Below are 22,769 nucleotides of genomic sequence, written 5' to 3'. Positions count from 1 at the left end.
ACCATTCTTTAATGAAATAGAGGGAGCAATCCAGAAATTCGTTTGGAACAGTAAAAGATCCCGAATAGACAAAACAATCCTAGTAGAAAGAACAGTGCTGGAGGAATTTCAATACCAAACTTCAAGCTGTATTACAAAGCTATGGTATTAAAAACAGCTTGGTATTGGCACAGGAACAGGCCTGAGGACCAATGAAACATAACTGAAGACCCAGAAATGAACCTGAAGACCTATGGCTACTTAATCTTTGATAAAAGAGCTAAAAAAAAAATAGGATGGAAGAAAGACAGCCAGCCTCTTAAACAAATGATGCTGGAAAAACTGGTTCAACACCTGTAACAAACTAAAACTGGAACCTTATATATATCACCCTGCACCAAAATCAATTTCAAATGGATCAGAAACTTCGAGGTAAAATCAGATACCCTGAAAACACTACAAGAAGGAATAGGAAAAAACACTTGGGCTCTTTAGCACAGGATGAAACTTCCTTAACAAAGGCCCACAAATGCAACAAATCAAAGAAAGGTTGTACAAATAGAACTGCATCAAACTGCAGAGCTTCTGCAGGGCAAAGGACATAGCATGCCAGGTAAACAGAAAGCCCACAGATTGGGAGAAGTTCTTTACTGGACATACAATGGACAAAGGTCTCATATCTAAAATATATGCAGAACTAAAAAAATTAAATTCCTCCAAAACAAATCCTTTACCAACAGCCCCCTCAACAAGTGGGCTAAAGACCTAAAAAGAGACTTCTCTGAAGAGGAAATGAGAGTGGCTAAGAGATACATGAAGACATGCTCTACATCACTGGCCAGAAAAGAAATGCAAATCAAAACAACACTGAGATTCCACCACATCCCAGTAAGAATATCCATTATCAGGAAAACTAATAATAACAAATGCTGGAGGGGATGTGGCCAAAAGGGAACTCTACTACATTGTTGGTGAGAATGTAAACTTGTTCAGCCACTCTGGAAAGCAGTGTGAAGGTTCCTCAAAGGGCAAAACATAGAGCTCCCCTACGACCCAGCTGCCCCACTTTTGGGCATCTACCCAAAAGATTACAAACAAGAACACACTAAAGCTACCAGCACAACAATGTTCATTGCAGCACAATTTGTCATAGCTAGAATTTGGAACCAACCCAGATGCCCCTCAGTAGACGAATGGATCAGGAAAATGTGTTACATATACACAATGGAATTCTATGCCTCTATCAGAAAGAATGATACTGCCCCATTCATAAGGAAATGGAAGGACTTGGAAAAAAAATCATACTACGTGAAGTGAGCCAGACCCAAAGAAAGATGGACTTTATGGTTTCCCTCATAGGGAATAATTAGTACAGGTTTAGGCTAGTCACAGCAGAGGATCACAATAGCTCAATAGCTATGACCTTATAAACACATAAGATGATGCTAAGTGAAATGAACTCCAAGTAATGGAAAGAAGTAGTATATCATTGTTGTAGTTATTTTCAACATGCCTTGTGAAACTGAACCTTTTTATTTTCATATTCTCTTCCTGTGGTTTTACCCCTGCTATTACTGTAACTGGATCTTAGTACCCCAGATACTGTATATAACTGTATTGTAACTAGGGAAGGGCAAGGGGATACCAAAATCGAGAGACAAAAGATAAAAAGGCAAACCAATGCAACAGCAATACTTATAAAACCAATTGGTATAAACCAATTGTACAACTCATGGGGGGGAGGAGGGAGATGGGGGAAAATGAGGGAGGAGGTAACAAGTTGGATAAGAAATGTACTTGCCTTACATATGAAACTGTAAATCCTGTGTACTTCATTTTGACAATAAAGAAAAAGAAGAAAAAAGAAAACAAATGTAAAGTTTCTGTAGTGCTGTTACATATATTGTAAATTCTTCATATGTGTAAGTTCTGTTAAAATACACAATATGAATCAATTTGTTATTTCCTTCTATTTGCTTATGTTGGAAAGGGACAATTTCCCCATGTTTAAACAAAACATTTTTACTATCTCTTTAATGCAATAATTTTTGGTTGAGAAAGTTATACTGCTGGCCATGATATATTTTTAAAAAATATCATCTTAATGGGCTGGGAATGTGGCTTAGTGGTAGAGTGTTTGCCTTGGATGCATGAAGCCCTGGGTTTGATTCCTGAGTACCACATAAACAGGAAAAGCTGGAAGTGGAGCTGTGGCTCAAGTGGCAGAGTGCTAGCCTTGAGCAAAAAGAAGCCAGGGCCAGTGCTCAAGACCTGAGTCTAAGCCCTAGGACTAGCAACATAATATCGTCTGGAACATTTGCATTAGCCATATTTTCTAAGTGTAAGAGCATGGTATATAGAATGTGCTAACTGCATTCTGTTTTTTATTTGTAATATTTTATTTTATTTTATGAATACATTTGTAAGGTTTTTTGTTCAGCCCAACTGCTAAAAAATAAAATTTTTTTCAAACATAAAAAAAAGCCAGATCTCTGTATAAGAAGATTTAGCTGCTCCATCAGTTGGCTATAACCTGTCTCTACACAATACACTTCAACACACCTAATATTCTAGGCATTTGGGTCTATACACCACAGCCCGGATTTATCTTGTACTTTTCTACTTCTGCAAGTTGCTCATTCTTTCACAAATACCCTCCTTTCTTCCCTTCTGCCACAAAAAATATGAACATCTATGTGTTAATCACTGACTTTAGAAAATGGAACAGTATCAGTAAGTTAGAGTTTCCTGTGCAGAGCACACATCCCATTTGACCTTGAATTGGAAGACTGAATGATAATATTCCTTTCTCTAACTACCCACATCAAAGCCCCTGCAGTTTGCATATATTAGTTCATAAGGCAAAGAATTTTAAGTGAGATTAACTTAAGATATTAAAATATGATTATTTTTTATTATTCACAAATGATTCAAATATTGCCACAAGCACCACTGTAAGTGGGAAACAAAGGAGACTCCACCCAGAAGGAAGGAAGACAATATACCTATGGTGCATGTGATTAGAGTGATGCTTTTATAAACCCAGGGACACCAACAGTCATCAGGATCAAGTTCTCTGCTGAGCGTCCTCATGTTAACCACTTTTCTGTTGCTATGACAAAATACCTGAGACAAATACCTTGCTGACTAATATACTAATGGACTTCAACATCCCAATCAAGAGACAAGAACAATTCCATCACCCTCACAGATAGTTTCTTGTTGAGTTGTCATGGTCAGTCCTTCTCAAACTTCTGACTCATGGTAACCATAGATTGTCACTGTAATTCTACATTTCCAGAACCCCGTATGAATGGAGTCATTTGTTATGTTGATTTTTCATCTATCTTCTTTTGCTTATGCATATGTAACTCAGCTCATATTGTTTCATGTCTCAATAGTTTGTTATTTTGTTCCTTGCCTACTATTCCACTTTATAGACAGATCATAGTTAATCTATTCCCTGAGTGAGGGATATTTGGGTTGTTTCCAGTGTGTGCAATTATGAATAAATCTGTTGTACATATTTGTGAGAGTCTCATGGACTGTCCTGCCTGGGCTGGCTTCAAACCACAGTTCTCAGATATCAGCCTGGCGGAGTAGCTAGGATTGCAGGCATGAGCCACTAGCCCCTGGCCCAGCCTCCTCCTCCTCTGCCTCCTCCCCCTCCCTGTCCTCTCTCTCCTGCCCCTCCCTCTCCCCTTCCCCCTCCCCTCCCCCTCCCCTCCCCCCCCCCTCCTCAGAAAATGGAGGAGAACAGAAAGGAATAGGTGAGACTTGATCACCACCAGGTGAGAACTGTTTATTGCTAGCAGGGCACAAAGACCTTCCCACCGGTTTGGAGGTTGTGCAAGAGACTAAAGTTTGGGGCTGGGTTTATATGGGGCTTAACAAGGAAGCAGAAAATAAAAAATGGGTTGTGGTCTCTTGCAGGCCAAGGGCAGTGTCCTTGACCAGGCCTAGAGTGGAATGCTCCAACTGAGATGAGGGGCTGTTGTCTCCTGTGGGCCAAGGTTGAAATAACCTGCCTTTGGACAGGTACCTGGTGCTTTGCTTGACCCTGGGGAATAAAGCAGGATTCAATCCTTCAACAACAGCAATAATAATTATTATTATATCATTGTTATCATTATTATTATGTTTTGGACTAGAGTTTTTGTTTAACTTGACATCAAGTATGTTACAGAAAACTTTTCCTTCTATGTATTGACAATACGATTTCAATGACTTAGTTAGTTTGCCTGCAGAATACCATAGCTTAAGGAACATAACCAACCTACACTTAAACAACACAGGAAATGGGAGATAAAGGGTCCAGTATAGTTGGATTCTTGATGAGGACCCTCTTCGTAGTTTACCGTGTTGGATGTCTTGTTGTATTCTCACACTATAGAGAAGGACAGTAGCCCCTCTTCTGTCCTTTCTTACAAAGCCATGAATATGATTCATGAGGACTCCCCTCTCATTGTTTGTTAATAAGTTATAAGAAGTCATAATCCTCATAATCTACCTCTCAGAGGCCCCATTTCATAGTACCATTACTTTGGGGGTTAAGATGTCTGGGAGGAGGTAAAAAACAGTACAAGAAATATATCCAATGCCTAACATATGAAACTGTAGCCTCTCTGTACATCATTTTGACAATAAATAAGTTAAAAAAATTTCTAATCAGTTGATTTTAGGATGACCCAAATAATCCAGAGAAATTTGCATTCTGAGTACTTTAACATACGTGTGTTAAATTTCATGATGAGGGTCCAAGCACAAACATTACTTCTGCAATGCTTAACCATTACTATGTGTATTAATTTTGTCCAAAGGATCATTTAGAATATTTTGAAACTAGATAAAATGAGCTACTTCATATCAATCAGCATTCTAACGATCAGTATCCTTTAGTGTTGAGTGTAAACAAAAGGGAATGTACAGGGAAGGTTGCTTCCTTGTTGGGAATTTCTTGACTTTGAGTCTATCTAGAAGCTGAGGATGATTGCTGTCTTCTTGCTTTTCCCCCAGAGGCACAATTACAACTCTTTGTCACCTACCTCCTGTTTCATTGCTTCAAGCAAACAGAGTTTATCTCTACTTTAAGTACCACCTATTTTATGAGAATTCACATATCAAGAACTCTCTAGGTATTTGAACCACATTGCCATTTTTGGAGGCTTACCATTTCAACTTCTCAACTCTCCACCAAGAATCCTGCAAATGACTTCTCCTATGAAAACCCCGGAAGTCATCATCCTTTCCCAGGAGCAAATTATTTCCTTATCTTCTCCTTCATTTCATCTGGCAAACACTGAACCTCTCATCCTCATCCCAGAGAACTGGTGGTCTTTTTCTCTTCTCCTATATGAATGGACTTTTGCAACCAGAGTGGCATATAATCAGAGCTGCATTCAGTGAATGAGTAGTTTTTGTCCTGCTGTGGCATTTCAGTGCTATAGTGGGAAAAGAAGAGTTCTAATCTGTTGCACTACTGAAAGCAGAGAAAAGATTTGCTGTTAGTGATTGTACTACTGGGACATTTATTTTTAAGATAAGTGTAAGAAATTGATTTTCCAGGTACCGTGGTTCATGCCTATAAACCTATCTACTTAGAACGCAGATAACTGAGGCTCATGGTTCGAAGCCATCCAGAGTAGGAAAAGTTATTTTAGTAGGTCTTATCTCCACTAAACTTACAAAAAAAAAAAAGCCAGAAGTAGAGCTGTGGCTCAACTGTAGAGTGCTATGCTTGAGCAAGAAGATGGGTCAGGAACAGATCCCAATCCCTGAGTTCAAGCCCCAGGACTAACACACACACAAATCAACTCAAGAAGTTCTTGAACGAGACAAAGTTCAAAGTAAAGTTTGAAGATACATACTTTAGTGCCCAGCTAATTTGGCAATATTCTCTTTTCTAATTTCTTCTGCTTACATTTTTTTCCTATAAGGCAAGAGAGAGAAGCGGGTGTGTCAGTGGTACATTAGGCTTTCATTGTGGCCAATAATTGTGCTGAGATGTAGCTTCTCTTTTGTGTAAGAGAATACATTGAAAAAACTTCACAAAGTATTTTATTGCCTTTCCAGAAAAAGATAAACTCATAAGATACACTTGCCCCCACCTTTCTAGAATTATTCATCCTTGTTAAAGCATACTATTACTACTCAGATGCAATCAGAGAGATTAAAAAATTAAAACCCTCAGTGTGCCTTGTGAAAGAAAATGAATTTTCCAGGCTTCAGTAGGATTTTAAATATGTGATTTGTTTTAGTGGGTTAATTTAAATGTTAATAAAAAGATAAGCAAATTGATCTGGATGTCTTTATTCTTTTACTTATAAGTCAAGTTTTTCACATTGGCTAAAAAATATTGAACCTTTAACCAATTTTAAGTACTCTTCTTCTAATTGTTTACATTGAAGCACTAAGATTTGCACCTAAGTATGCAGTTACTGAAATTAGTGTTTTTGTAGGCTTTCCCTTCCCCTAATGTGTTTAATTCTGTTTTTGTTTTTGTTTGTTTTTTAGTGATTTTTAAGAGGGTTTGGGGTATTTTGGAATAGGCTTCTAGCTATTTATTAGCAACTGATGAGTTGGTTGATAATAAATGAGTGATTTACCTGCTTTCCCAATGTATTCTTCATAATCTGTAATGTGGACCAGGATTTCTAAGAGAAGAGAACAAAGGTACCTATCCCAGTCAACTGTGCTAGAGGAAATCTTCAAGGACAACAGAAACCTTCCTTTTAAATTATCTGGATTCACAGCTTTGGAATGATGTTTATTCTCTTTGTTATGTTTGCTAAAGATTGATACTAAAAACAGTCTCTCAGGGAAACCTGAGAAACTGCTTGAGAATAAAGCAAATTAAAGGGAAATGCAAACTAAAGAAAATGCATAATCCAGGACATAATTTTTCCTTTTACCATAAACACATTATTGAGGAACTTGGTAAGATTTGAGCAGAATATATATTTGCTATATGCTAGTACTCTGCCACTTGAGCCACAGCGCCACTTCTGGCCATTTTCTGTATTCTGGTGCTGGGGAATCAAACCCAGGGCTTCATGCATATGAGGCAAGCACTCTTGCCACTAGGCCAGACCCACAGCCCACAAGGAATATTAAATAAGAGTAATTTGAGTATTTTATCAAAGCTAATGTTTAGATTTTGATTTGAAGAGAAATGAATGTCAGTATACCACTGGATATCCTGGAAGTTTTTGGAAAAAAATATTTGAAATTCTATGATTGATATTAAAAAGCCAGTCAGATTCTCCAAACCCATGATATAAGATGATGTAAGCTTTTATATTTCATTTAGGTAAACCATAGAAATGCAAATCTCTTGAGTCATAGTGGGAATCTCATTTATCCTCCGAGATATATAATAACATTACATACTGGGAAATTTGTGATAAAGGAGATGAAGGAATTCTGATTGTAAAGTGGGAATAATAATATTTACCTATTTCATAAAATGAGATGAGAATTATATGCATTGTATTTAAAGCTCATAAAGCAGCAACTGGCAGGTTGTGAGTTCAACAATGATTGTTAACAGTAGCAATGGTAATTGTTATTCTTAAGGCTTTTCTTGCCAATAGATACTTTGAAACCTCAATTTTAATTACTTTTATTGTAAGTTACAGACTCTTTGAGAAGTCAATGAATACCACCAATGAATACCATTCATGTCTGTTGTCTATTACAACTCCTCACTCCCAGGTGACAAACTTCAATCATAATGATGGAACTTCCTATGCAACACAGGCAGATAAACTCTGGGTTACCCACCCAGTTACCAAGTTCCATAAGGTCTATTTCAAGTTTCCTTACAGAAGTCTCTTGTGGCACACTATTTACTAAAATTGTGGGCATGTTACTCTATCAGACCCTGGGAACATTTTAGAGAAATTGCAACCAGTGTTATAAAGAATTGTTTTGTGATAGAATAGGATGGGTCAAACCAAATTACATGTACAACAGCATGATAGTAATCATTGTGTCCTGAAACTTCGTGTTAGTAACGTGTGTGTGTGTGTGTGTGTGTGTGTGTGTGTGTGTGTGTGTTGAGGTGGATTGCATGATCTATTATTCACTCTGAGTTTTGGTCATTGGTTTAGTGGAGAAACTGGACAAACTTGGCTCCAAATAGCTAACCCATTGGCCTCTTTCCAAAAATATGGAGAGCTATTTTTCTCACATAACAGGTGCTCAATACAAATCCCTTTGACCCTTTGCCTACAGGCTCCTCATCTTCTCTGTGTGGACTTAAACTTAGGTGACCACAGAGGGAAGCAATGTTGACACTAACAACTAAACAGAAATAAGCTCATATATTATCCCTTCATTCAAGCTTGAAACACCAAGAGCACAGTGAATAACCTAGATCCTGGAGCAAGAAAAATCAGTTTTTTTTTAAGCTACAACAATGACAGCAAAATGTCTCCCAGTCTTCTCACAGCCAAAAAATCACTCAGATCTTATTTACTCAAGAAAATCAGAAAGAATAAACAAAGACAAAAATGAATCGGGTATTTAGGTATTGTTATTGACTGTTTTCAGTTGTTACCTCGGAGGGATGATGGACTATCCATCAAATCCAGAAAGTGAGGATAGTGGTCGAACCCCGGGGTGCTGAGTAGCTGTGGTCACAGAACCCTCAGGTACTCTCCCACCACCAGAGCACAAGCCACTGAAGAAGCCTCCTCCTGTCAGAGCTGAACAAAGGGGAAGAAGAATGTGTATTTATTTTCATATGACATCCCTTTCTTGTTTCAGAGAGTCCATATTTCCCTAAGATTTGATAGCTCAGTTTTCTCCAAGTCCACAGTGTTTATTTGATATGACTTCCCTTAACCCTTTATTTACTAGGCAGAATGCTCCTATGACTCCCAGACATAAAACAACAAAAACATGTCTGTTTACACAGGCCTAGTATTGAGGAGAAAAAGAGACTGGCTTGCTTCCTTCCCTCCCTCCTGCCCTGCTTTCCTTCTTTTCTCTTCCTTCCCACCCCATCCTCCCCTTCTTTCATGACATGTCCCTTGATGTTGCAGAACTTAGGAGAATTGCTGAGGTAGTCAAGGCAGTAAATTGAATGGGTCCCTTTTCCCTCTAGAAAATATGAAAGCATCCTTCTGCCACTGAGCTGGCACCCTTGGCGGGATCAAGTGTTACTGTTAACGGGCAGGCAGGAAAGTACATTATCACTTCAGGGCTGTCATTGCCAGAGGTTTCACTGTGAACTATTGCATTCAGAGAGAGGCAAGCCAGAGAAAAAAGAGGGGAGGGGGTGTTAGCCAGTGGAGGGCAGGGAGGGAGAAAAGAGAAAAGTTATTTCCCGCTTTCCTTTAACAAGGACTAAGGCATCCAACTTGAATCCAGAAAGTAACAATATTTTCATTTAAAAGGTAATCAAGACCACTACTCTTCCCATCATTGTTTGGGGGTATGTATTTGGGAAAACAAAACATAGGCTTCACAACAGCTGATGACTTCAGTTAATCAATTCATGAGCATCTTCAACCTGTTAGGACAAGAACTCTTATTTAGTTTTAACCTAGAGGTGGATATTTTATTATCTGTGCATTTATTTTCTTCTAGCTCATAAAATACTTCCTTTTGACATTTATTTTCCTCCTTGACAGAGAATTTTAAATTTCATTTAAGTAAATCATTTATTTACTATCCTAAATTAGAGCAATCAAACAGCCATAGATAGCAAGGTACTTTCGCTCTTGAAAGTCAGCCCATCATATAATTGCAAAGTACTAGTAAGTGGTGTCCCTGCCATCTTTTGCGGCAGGCAACAGAAAAGTTCAGAATCTTAGCTTTGTTTCCTTTAGTCTCTTGTTTTCAAGTTGCTTGGTACAAGTTGCTCTCAATTAACAGTAGTTATAATCATTGTTATCTCCTTCACAATCTGTTTTCTATCTGGAGTCTATGTTATCGCTATGGATAAGCAGAGCCCTGATGAGCTCAAAGTCTGTCAACTTTTGCCTGGATGAGTGGAAGATCCCTATTAACCCATTTCTCTTCTTCCAATTTCTGCTCTCTACCTTCCCCACACAGAGGTTTCTAATTTTATTGCAGAGCATCTAACTTTCAGAGTGGAAGTAGTATGTCATTATGTTTTCTTTTGAAAGCAATAGTGGTAAGAGTAATTCTGAGAAAAATGTTATAGAAAAAGCAAGCAGCATGAAATGGCTATTTTATTCTTCACAAGACCATCTGTTTGAAAACAAACAAAAAGAAACCCCAATTCTTCCCTGAGTTATATTTTAAAAGGCTTAAGCAATCATTCAGATAATCAGACTTCATTGCTGTGAAATTTCATCAAATTGTACTCAATCCTTGAACACTTATCTGGGTCCATTTTGCCAATCAGATAAAACTTCCTATTTTTTTTTCCTAGAGGCAAGAGTGGTTAACTTGATCTTATTGCACTGAAAAAGATTTTGTGCTGCACATCATTTTTCATAAAAGCTATTTGTTGTGTTAGGAAAGCTCCAGGGAGACTCCTTGTTAGAACAGATTTTGAGGGGTAGGGTTGCACTTGGTGGTTCAGTCCTTGTCACTTTGGTCCAAATGAAAATTCTTAGTAATTCTTACAAATTAACCACAAAGGAAATGAAGAGACACATAATGATGTGGCGAAAGTCAACATCTTGATAAGTAAAGATGTTATTTCTCATGAATAGATCAGTAATTCTTCTTCATCTTCTTTTTTCTTTTTTTAAGGAAAATGAAAATAGCCCTAAGCACATTCCTGATCTGGAAAGACTGAATTCATTTGTCTTAAAATTGTCACTTGCTCTTCTTTTCTTTCCTTTGCTTTTTTTTTTTTTTTCTTGACGCAAAGAGGTTGAAGTCAACTGACTCCTTTCATTTTTTCCTTTGCAAAGGTCAGCTACCCGGCACATGCCTGTTCATGTCTGCAACAACACAGCTTTTGCATTGAAAGAGCACTAGGTGGTGCCCATTGACTTTGTCGCTGAAAGGGCTGAATTTCCCCAGGGGAACCACTCAGGGGAAGAAAGCTCATCAGCCTCTGTCCTTGCACAGGGCAATGCCCTCCTCTTACAAATGACTGGGAGCCTGGTGTCTTGTTCTATCTCTTCTTTAGATCATCCTGAAGATTGCCCTTTTCTAGGATAGAGCACAGGATTTGGGAGGGAGATGGCATTTGCAACTACAAGGGTAGCAGTAGAAGGGTGGTAGTGACATAAGGCTTAACATAGTCCATTTGAAAATGGAGATACAAGACTAAAGGTGGCAACCTTGCCATCTGTGTTTCTTAAAAAAAAGTTATAGTAGTATCTCTTTGCCAAGGCTGTTCTCCTGCCAGTTCATCTGGAGAGGAGAATGCACATGGCAGCTTTATTTCCCCCCACTTTTGCCCCTAATCAAGCTGCAAAAATAATAACAGAAAATAAAGGTGAAACTTCAATTTCAATTTGCCTCTTCACAAAAATAATTCTTTGTCAACTATAAGCAGGGTTAAATTGGAAGAGTTTGCATGCTCAGTGTCTACTCCTATATCTACTGTTTGAAGAGGTGCCTTTATACCTCTGTGTTTCTTCCTTTAAAAAATAATCTTATTAGACACGCTTAACAGATTGTTGCTTTGTGTTTGAGGAAAGCAGATAACTGGCTAAGAAGATGTGTTTTTTTCCCCCTGAATAATTTTATCCAGGCAATATGCCCATCAGATCTGTTTTAAAACACAGGACCATTTAGGAAGTATTTTTTTTCCCTTGTAAGGATCTTCAACAATTGGATACAAAAAATGAACAGAAGAAAAGCATATATCATTTGTTTTCTAGTTGAAATATATAAAATGCTTATCCATCCATGACTTAGCCCTCTGAATCTGGCTGAATGCAGTTGGCTTCTCTAAATATATTTACTTTGTTTTAAGAAAGCAAGAAAGATAGTTGCTGAGTGCCAAAATGTAGACTCTTATAGTAAAACCTGAATTCCCTTTCACAGAGAAAGACCCAGACTTCAAAAGCAAAAGAAAATAAGACTCTGTAGTTTTGAGAAGTTGAATAAAGGAAAAAGCTTTATTACGAAGCCACCAGAATTACTTCTGTGATCTAACTGCCCTGTCGTATGTCATGGCATGTGGCAGGTTGACTGCTCATTAATTCTATTTATATCAGTATGATAATCCACCCCACTGAGTACACATGTGCTAAAATATTCATAAATTATGGTTATTGCGAACAAATATACATTAAATACCAAAAGAAGACCATTATTTAAAGACAAAACTAGTCAACAATCAAACAAGCCTAGCCTTTTTTACTGTCAGTCTAATACAAATTCACATTAATTGCACCTCTTTCCCATGCCTCATAGGGAATGATTTTAAATTCTGCAAAGGAAGCATCTCACTAGGAAGCACAGATTTGGAAAGCAAAAGATGCTATGATATCTCAGCCCCAGAATAATATTATCTGGAACCAATTCTCTGGAGATATACACTTCTGGTTCCCCAAATCATGAAAGTATTTCCTTTGAATCTGAATATAACCTTGAAATGGAGTTCAAAAAATTATAGAGCAAGTTGAATAAATCAGATGATTTCTTGATAAACTAGTCTACAAGTAATAATTTTAATTTTGTATATTATTAGAAAACCACAATAATCAAAATACAGTGCAGCAGACTGTGTTTGAACACATTACTCTCCAGTGAAATATTTCTAAATGGCTATAATTTGAATGGTTTCAGGAAGTTAAAAAAGTAAGTATGATTATTCCTTTTACAAACTGCCTGTGAAGTTACATAACATAGCTAGAAAGTTTGAATTCCTTGCAAACATCCAAGTGGTTTCAGGTTAAAATATATTGCCTAGTGTATCCAATTCATCATATTCTGAAATGCCATGAAAACATGTACAATTATTAATTATTAGGACCACACTTAAGATTTACCCCCAAAATAATGATCATTAAGAAAGTGAATGGTGTGTGGCTAAACAGTCTATTTGTAATATTCTGTAGACATGTTTGTAGACTATATGTAATATTTTATAGGCAACCATTATAAATTTAAAAACGTTAATTGAAAGCACCTTATTCTTTCAGACTGAAATGACAAATGATGAGCAAAACAAAGGAGGAAATTGTGAAAGTTACTATAGGCTGCTTTTAGAGAAGAATACCCCATTTAGGAAGACAATGGTAAAAATCCAATGTTTTTCTCATTGCTATAGGTTTGTATGCTGATGTCATGTAAGGTTTTCCTAGACAGTGATACTTTCATGGAGTGTTTTACTTTCTGCTTTCCTTCAGAAGAAAAATTTCTTTACAGAAACACTATTTAAAGAGATGTACAGATATAGGAAGTCTTTCTGGAAGAAATAATTCAAAATATGGAGTAAACCATATGGTATAAAATGTTATTAATAATAGCTAGCATTGCAAGGTAATTATTTAACAATGAAATCAGAGTTAGATAAAGATGATCATCTTCATTGGATGAAAAATTATTCAGTCAATAAAAAATCTAGGTATGTAGCAGTATGATTCATGTGTGATAAGATACAAGTAGAAAAAATGTCAAGCTATAAGATGAAGGTGTATGCTAATAATAAATTAACAACATGCAAATAATGAAAAACTGAAAGATCATGATAAATATGCTAATCATCTTATTAAGTAATGAATTTGTTCTTTAATTCTCTTAATAAGGTTCTATCTTCTGTCTTCCTAATGTAATTATGTCTATTTCAAATTTTCAATTGAAATCATTAATTGATTTCTGTCTTTTTAAAAAATGTCATGAACAATCATGACTTTTTTTTTTTTGGAGGAGAAAAATTAGGCAAGCTCCCATTTCCAAAAATGTTACTTTGAAACTAATATCCCAACGGTGTGGTTTTTCAGCAGTCAAACCCAATTTGCTTCCTGTAGCATTACAGCACTCACACATTCTATGAAGCAAGGGTTCTCTTTTATTTTTGATTATTTTTTGCTGCTTCAATTCAACTCTAAACCACAGCATTCTCACCTATCTGTTCTCAAAAGCCTGGAACAGCCATTTCAGGAACAAAACACAAAGCATGCCTCAAAGAAACACCACAAAACCCTCTCATTAAGCTCTCTGCGAAGTTTGAGATGTACTTTCATGTGGATTTTGGCCTCTGTACAATACTGCTGCATGATCATTTCATTGGAGATTTGAACATATTGGAGGAACTAGAGCCTTCCTTTCTTTTATCCTGTCATTTCCACCCCCCCTGGAAGTGACAGGCATATGGCAGGCACCCTCTCTGGATTCTCAAACAACAGGAGGGACCTGATTTCAATTCTTACATCCTGTCATTAGTGACTCTCGGGATATTTTGTTCTTGCAAGGCTAAGGATGTGATGCGAATTTGCCATACGGACACAGCTTAATGTGATGCCATTTTTACCACTAGAGCCCTCCATCAGTTAATTAAACATGATATAAATCACCACATGTATTTGTAAAGTAAGATTAATATGGCAAAGTCAGAATAAATGAGGAGTCCTCCCCATCCTAGGAGTGTGAAACACTGGTAGGAAGATTACACTTTTGGAAACTCAATACTTTTTGAGCAGGCTTTGTTGGTTTAATCCTTCAGACTGCTTTGTGCAATTTGAAACCGAGAGCTGTCATCTTTAGACAAAATTTCAGCCATAACTTCCTCAGCTTTCACCCCATTATTGAAATGGGCATTCACAATACTTAACAAAGATCAAACCTTTCAGCGGACCACAAGGTAGTCTCACACCACCTGGGAAACCAGAAACATATTTAAGAAATATTTCACGTTGTTTTCACATAAAGATCACAATTTTTGCCCCTTTTTCCTGGGGAGCTAAAGGCTACCCCCAAGCTTTACATTCCATCACTGTGGTCAGTTAGGTTTATAGCCTTAATAAAAGGATTTTCTCCCTTCCCGTGCTAGGAGGCCTTGTTAAACCAGAGCAATTACGGAAACACAAGATAGGTGCTCTGCAAAGATCAAAGCGCATAGAAAGACAGCTCTGTAGGAATTTGGAGCTCACTTTGAAAAGCGCTCAGTTTACAAAGTATAGAGGTATTAAACCCCAGGAATTAAAAAAAAAAGCCTAGTTTTGAATAATGTTAAAAGTCTGACTGTAGTTAATATGGTCTCTCCTTCAGCCACTCTTTGTGTATTATCCCTAATATCTATTCACAGCATACCTATAATAGCTCCAAAGGAGCCATTACGCTCAGAAGACATACGCACGTGATGGATCCTTAATACCAAATGCATTACCTACTCAGTAGGTACATTTTAACCTCAATATCCGAGCTCAGGGGAAGGGTGGGAAAATAGCCTGTAAATTTCCCTAGCAGGAAATAATGCAGCATGCCTGGGTCTGGGACTTGGTGGCTTGAGCAGTGGGATCCCTAGTGGCTTTGCTTTCCTCACAGGGGGAGAACCAATGGTCCTGGGCTGCACCAGGTCACGTCAGCACCCGCCTTTTAGGGCTGAAGCATGGGTATGGAAGCATCTAGGTTTAGACATTACAATGTTTTGTCTACCTCTATAGATTGCAATCACTCATTATTTTCCTGGAAAAAAAGCACATGCACACACAGGTACTTGTACCCATACACTTTCACATACATCACTATAGAGTCCATTTCAGAATAACACTGATAAACCCTAACTAGTTTCCACTTAACCATATCAGAGTTTGTTAGTGACAGTTTTAGGGTTCTTTTCTTCCTTTTTCTTTCCGTCCCCTTCCCTTCTCCCCTCCCTTCCACTTTTCTCCTCTCCCTTCCTCTGTTCTTCCCCTCCCTCCCTTCCTTCCCCTTTTCTTCCCCCCCCCCCTTTTTTTTTGTAGTGACTGAACTCAGGGCCTCTCTCTAAGCAAGTTCTTTACCATCTGAGCCATGCCTGAGTCCCACTGCCTTGGTTTCTTGAGTGCTAGATGACAAGGTAGCAATACCACAACCAGCCAAGATCCTTTTCTTGATTCCTCTCTCTGCAAGTCTGCTGATATCTTTGCTGCATTTTATATAACAGAATAGTGCAAACGTGCATAGTCTAGGGGTTTGAATTCTGTGCTTCAGCCTAGAAAAGCGAGTTACTTAAGAGGCAGCTTTTATCTGTGAATGTTTTAGTATGTATGTGTGTATGTATGTATTGCCAATCCTGGGGCTTGAACTCACTCAGGGCCTGGGTGATGTCCCTGGCTTCTTTTTTGCTCAAGGCTAAGCACTCTACTACTTGAGCCACAGCATTACTTCCAGCTTTTTCTGTTTATGCGGTGCTGAGGAATCAAGCCCAGGGCTTCATGAATGCTAGGCAAGCACACTACCATTAGGCCACATTCTCAGCCTTTAGTATTTATTTAGGATGAAAAATTTAGGACATTTGGAACCCAAACTTTGGAAAACAAACAGAGATGAATGCAAAACTTGCATTTTTTGTCAGCTTACCCATTTTTAATCAAACATAGTAATGATAATAAAAATAGTAGCTTATATGTATTGACAGCTTGTTTGGTGCCAAGTATATATGTATGTATGTCTGGCAGGACACATAGAAATTCACATTTTAATCTTGGCAACATTCCCATGAGGTAAATTCTATTATTATATTTATTTTATAGAGAAGGAGAGTGGCACAGTGAAGCTATGGAGTTTGGCAAGATCATATAGCTAGTAAGAGGGGAGGTTGTGATATTAATCTGTGTTACTTGACTTTGGAAGGCAAGCTTTTACAGCCTGTGACTATCTGATCTGAAGTTTATTTGTGCTGTGACCCGAAGTTTCTATTTTATGGTTTCTTTTTATTTGGCTATAAATTTTGGGAAAATTCTAATCCTTGAAGTTAAACCTAACAGAGTTTGTTTATTTTTTTCTTATTAACTTACTGCTTTTACTTTTGGTGACAAAAAGTTATATAACTTCAATATTTCTGTGTCTTATATTTTATTTTGGAAATATGCTACCCAAAGAGCTATTGGAACGAGTTTCATGAGCATAAAGCACATCCTTTTTTTTCTTTTTCTTTCTGATTTTGAATCATGTGTAAGAATCAGTGTAATAAAATATTATTAATAAAAGTTAAAAAAATACAACTATCTTTCCTGCTTTTTGATTGAATTAATTTTTTCTTCGACCAGCTTAAAATTCTATATTCTGTCTAGTGGTGAAAGATGAATCCAGTTGGGAAGTATTGTGATGTGAGTCATCTAGACCTGAATTCATACCTTGGGTTTACCAAGCTTTGGATTTTGTAATCTTGGATAATTGTTACACATTTTTGTGTGTATGTGTGCCAGTAGTGGGGCTTGAACTTATGCCCTGGTATAATCTCTTTGCTTTTTCACGCAAGTGGCACTTTACCACTTTAGCCACAGCTCCACTTCTTCTTGGACAATTATTTACATACTTTTAGGTCCTGCAGTTTATCACTGATAAAATGAGAAACTTAATGTCAATCATATACCATGTTATTTTATGAATTCGAGTGAATATGAATAACATACCTATTTCTCCTAGTAGACTTCTGATCCACAGTGGTTCAATCAATATTACCTTTCCTCTCCCCCTTTGTCTGTATTTATGATGTATGTGGCTAAATGGAGTCTATTCACCTTTAGAAAGGCTTTGGAAGTATTGTATTTACAGTTTGGCACTTCATGTGGAAAAGAGGGCTATTCCAAAGTCCTTGGTCACACTTTGGTGACCATGTCTTTCCAGAAAGCTTTATGGAACCAGCCCTCGGAGACCTCAGGTTAAACACACAGAAACCCTTTCTTCTCTGCAGGGCTTTGCCTGAGATCTGGACAGCAAGGGCACCCTTAAAATAGGAGGGAAAGGTTCAATTTTTGTTTTTCAGATTATTAACTTTTGGGCTATCTTGCATGCATTGGCACAGGTCATTGGACAAATATCTCAACTGGCTACTTGGCAGCTTCATAGGTCATCTTGCTCTTATCGGAAGCTTCAAGACAGGCCACTTCTTCCTTAGGCATGCATGTTCAAATAGCCTCTAGCTTCTTACCGGTATGTAATAAGCATTAATATCATCCAATCAATCTGCCACCTTTCATAAGCACTCAATTTCTTTCACACGTCAAAACAAAGTTGACATCCCAAGCCAAGCCTTTCTGAGAATTATTCTTTATCTGTGATTGCTCTGATTATATGTCTACAGATACATGCATACAATCACTTATTAAGAAGAGCTGTTAATGTAAAAAATGTTTATTTTATCTGTCTTTGTTTTACTTTTCTTACTTTTTGTCTCTCCCTACATGTAATAACTCTCATTGTTTCTAGAAGCATACTGAATGCATTACAACGACAAGATTAAACTTCCGTTAAAATGTTATTTTGGTGAACTATGAAAAGTTGATTTCCATTGGATAAAAAGTACTTGTGCCATTGCTTCTTGCCCCTTCTGCCAGTATCTACAAGCATAGAATCATTTGGTAGTTAGCTATAACATTTGTTTCTCTTCTGTCATTGCCAAATTTATCAATAAAAATAGACCTGGTGCCCAGTCAGAATAGAGTTTCAGAGAAATCATGAGTAACTTTTAGTAAAAATATGTTCCCTGCAGTACCTGGGACATTCTTGTACTAAAACATTCTTCATGGTTTATGTGAAGTTGAATGTCAGTGAGCTGCTTATATGTTATCTAATAACACTATCTCTTCCACACTCTTTAGAGAATAAAATAATGAAATGAGCATTGCTTTTGTCAAGTCTTTGAGATTCTATAACAGGACATTTAGTAGTGGGAAACAGGTCTTGTGTTTGCATAGACACTTGGAGAACTTTGAAGGTTAAAGACTAAAGCAGGAGAGAAGATTTAATAGTTTGGGGAGAATTGAAGATGTCAAAGAGCTATCAAGACATTTTTGACACTTGCTTGTTCTCTCTCTCTCTCTCTTTTGCTTTATTCATTTCAATTATAGAACAAATTGAAAAGAATTCAATTCAAATAGTATAGGATAGAAGGCTGCATGTGAATTCAGTATTCTGTCATTCATTCAATACATGTTTATCAGTCATATTCAGGTTTGGGGGTATTGTGTATATTGGGGTATATACAATTTGCACAGTATATCTGGGTAGATTGTGTATGCCCCTATCACACAATATTAGTAGCTATAGATGGCTGTCTTCTTGACTTCTAATCAAGCAACAATAATAAACATCATCTTTACTCTCAAGAACCAATGATGTATATGCTATTAGACGCTCTTTTTGTAGCTGTATACTTAGAAGATTATGGTTATATCAATACCTATATTTTTATATCTATAACTACATGCTCTCCCCAAGCACTAAGTTAAATTATGACTTATTCTATGTTGTTAGAAACTAGAAGGTCAAAATATTGTTTGGTATATTGCTTCATCATCTGTCAGGCATCAACATGATTCATTAATTTCCCCTCTTAATTTTTAAGTCATTTTTACCCATTTTTGAAGGTATGAAGAACATTATGTGTGTTTGATTAGACTCAGTCAAACAAGCTGTAGAGCTTTTTACTATGCCTTGTAATTTTTTTCATTACAATAAAAAGCCTTTTAAATCACTGCTACTTAGAATTATATTGAAAATACTTGTGATACTTTTATATACAGTGAGTGTAATGCCAGGATCTGAAAGCAAATTGATTGTAGGCAATTCTGTGCTTGAGTACCCCAGAGTAAAAAGAATTACACTGCTAACCCTGGGGACCTCCGGCTCACAGCAAGCCTGTCGGTGCACTCCGACATCCACTGGCAGGTGAAAAAAGAAAGAAGGAAAGGACTGCTTAACCCTTATCTAAAATTATATACACACATTTTAATTCAGAGAAATAATGTTTGAAGGGGGGAAAGCACCTCGAGAGACACTAATGTTTAATGTTTTTAATTTAGCAAAATGAGCTGCAAGGAAAGTATGTCATCTTTGCAATAAGCATTTGAGCATCTTCTGAGAGTGTCTCAAACATAGACAACTCACCATCTGGAGGGCGTGGGGGCTGCTGAGGGGCTAGATCAGCAGATAAAAACCCTGCTGGACTTTTTACCTCTGACACCCTGGTCAAAGTGAGAAGTACTTGGGGCTTTTAAGCAGTCTCTAATGACACGTACCTCGATCAGCTTGAAGAGCAGCTGACATGTTTTAGGAGTGACCTTACACTGTCATGCAAGCATTAGAGAAAATGAATTAGCATTTTAGGGATGGAGGGCAGGGGCTGGGGGTATCCTTGGTCACGATTATGATCCCTGAAGAATCACTCTAGATTCTTCCCTGGATCCTCAAGGTGAAATATCCAGGAAGTAAAAAATGTTCTTAGCTTGTCAATGTATACAAAAATCAGATGGGTTAGGCTTGATGACAGCAAGCCGGCTAGCTGTATATACTTGTTCTTGGTCTTTCCCAAGCTAGATTTGGCTGGGGTAGATAATAGGGAGTGGGCTGGGAAGGGGGAATAAAAGATTAAGGCGTGTTTGTTGATATGAGCCACTAATACCTGGAAAAGCCTAAAGGGAAAATCTCTATAGCTGAGAGGGCCTAGAGATAGAAAGTTTCTGAAGCACATTCTTATCAAAGATAGGCCCTTGAACAAGTTCTGAGAGAACTTTATAACACAAGGTCCAGAACCATTCATTGAGATGGGGGCCTCCTACCACCAGTTCCCCCAAAGAGTATGCTCCATCTAAGGCCTTCCTCTGTGTTTTCTGGCACAGAACCATCATGGTTAGAGAGGCAAGACCTGCAAAGAGTATAATTTTGTTTGCCTTGTAGCTCATAGCTCAGCTTCTAATACCAGTCCTATCATTAATTATCTGTGCAGCTTAAGGCAAATTATATTCCTTCTCTTCACTTGTAATGTGGAAAAAATTTGGGCAGTGTCTCAATATACTTCTTCCCTAGTTGCCTATGAGAATTCAATGCAAAGGCTGTTTGTTAGTCTTGCTGTTGTATATACTCAGACAATAAAATGTGTTTCTAAACATGGTTGCCCTTGACTTCAGGGAATGTCTGACCAGCAGATCATTTAAGTCCTTGATGAAGTGTTGTGTATACATACTGTTCAAAAGGTCCTCAGAAGTCAGGCAGTCAAATGTTTTCCCTGTAGCCCTGAGAAGTGGGTCTTGAGTCAGGCAGTGCCGGATCTAAGTTCCCTGTCCCTTTCTAGTCTAGTGCAGTGCCAAATCTTGCTTGAAAACATCCAAAGTTATTATTATCAGAATTATTATTATCCAATTATTATCAAAAAGCCTGTTTTATTGCTTTCTGTCTTACTATTTCCTACCTGAATTATATTTTTTTCTTATTTAGTTTCCTGAGCCATTCTCCAGGTTATTCTTCTCTGTACTTGAAAGCTATCTACCTTATGATGGGGTTCACTGCCAATATTCAGTCTCCTCTAAGTGATGATGACAATTACATTCCCACTGGTTAGTGACAACAGGTCTTGTCAGGCTTTCTAAAGGCATTTTAAAATGGTCTACTCATGGGGTAAGTCCTTCCTTCCTTCCTTCCTTCCTTCCTTCCTTCCTTCCTTCCTTCCTTCCTTCCTCCCTCCCTCCCTCCCTCCCTCCCTCCCTCCCTCATTTCCCTCCCTCCCTCATTTCCCTCCTTCCTTTCTTATCTCCTTGCCTGCCTTCCTTTTTTCTTTCTTTTTTTTTTTTTGTTTATTTGTTGTTTTTGTTTTGTTTCTGTTGCCAGTCCTGGGGCCATGGACTCACTGTCCCTGTCTTCTTTTTGCTTAAGGCTAGAACTCTACCTCTTGAGCCACAGCACCACTTCTGGCTTTTTTCTATATACGTGGTGCTGAGGAATCGAACCCAGGGCTTCATGTATATGAGGCAAGCACTATATACTACCTCTATGATATTGCTCAACCTAGGCTTCTGCTCTGTTTGGGAGGGCTGCATGTGCTTCTATTGGCAGCCTTACTATCTGCACTGCAAACTAATGCAACTTCTTGTTGTCTGGCCTTCCTGAGAATGCATTACATAAATTGCAATTCATTTAGAATGCAGCTGCTGGGGTCGTGACTCATACAGAGATTAATCATTCTGCCTGGGTTAGCTTCATTACTTTGACTACCCATTACATCTTGCTGAGATTATAAAATGTTGCTTTTAACTTACAAGGCCTATAGGAGCACCCACTTACCTTCAAGACACGCATTCATGTTGTTTCCATTGGTATTATTAGGTCACTGGAAATTACTGGTGTTTCCCATATGCATTGACTTAAAAAAATGAAGTCATATAGAAGCTTTCCAATATCAGATGGAATAGCCTGTCTAGAAAAGAAAATCTTTCATGTGTTTTATCTTAAGTAACATAAAATTTACCAGGCATAAGAACCAAGTATTAGGACTAATGATGTAGTTTAATGCCAAGTAGAATAATTGTCTAGTATGTGTTGAACCTTGATTTCAATCACCAGCACTGAAAATAGATCTACAAAGGAGTTTTTGAATTTATTTTGAAGTTATTATCATAAGAATATTACAGCTTGTCTTACAACTGCAGTTACTAATCCAACTATTTGTGGATTGTATTGTTGGAGGCATTATTTACTTCCATTTGCCATGTGATTCAGCTCAATCCTGAAAAAAAAGAAAAGGCCTCTGAAAACAAACATTATTCTGCTTCTTAGTACACAATGTAAGTAGAAAATTAAAGAAGAAATTTTCTAGTAAAATCCTTGTGTAAATTCAGCTGAGAGGAATTAATAAGAACTACTAGTAAGGTGGGCACTGATGTCTCATACCTGTAATATTATTTACATAGGAGGATGAAATCTAGAGA

This window comes from Perognathus longimembris, chromosome 8 (assembly GCF_023159225.1).
Source record: "Perognathus longimembris pacificus isolate PPM17 chromosome 8, ASM2315922v1, whole genome shotgun sequence".
Classification (NCBI taxonomy): Eukaryota; Metazoa; Chordata; class Mammalia; order Rodentia; family Heteromyidae; genus Perognathus; species Perognathus longimembris.
This window is presented reverse-complemented; position numbering follows the sequence as displayed.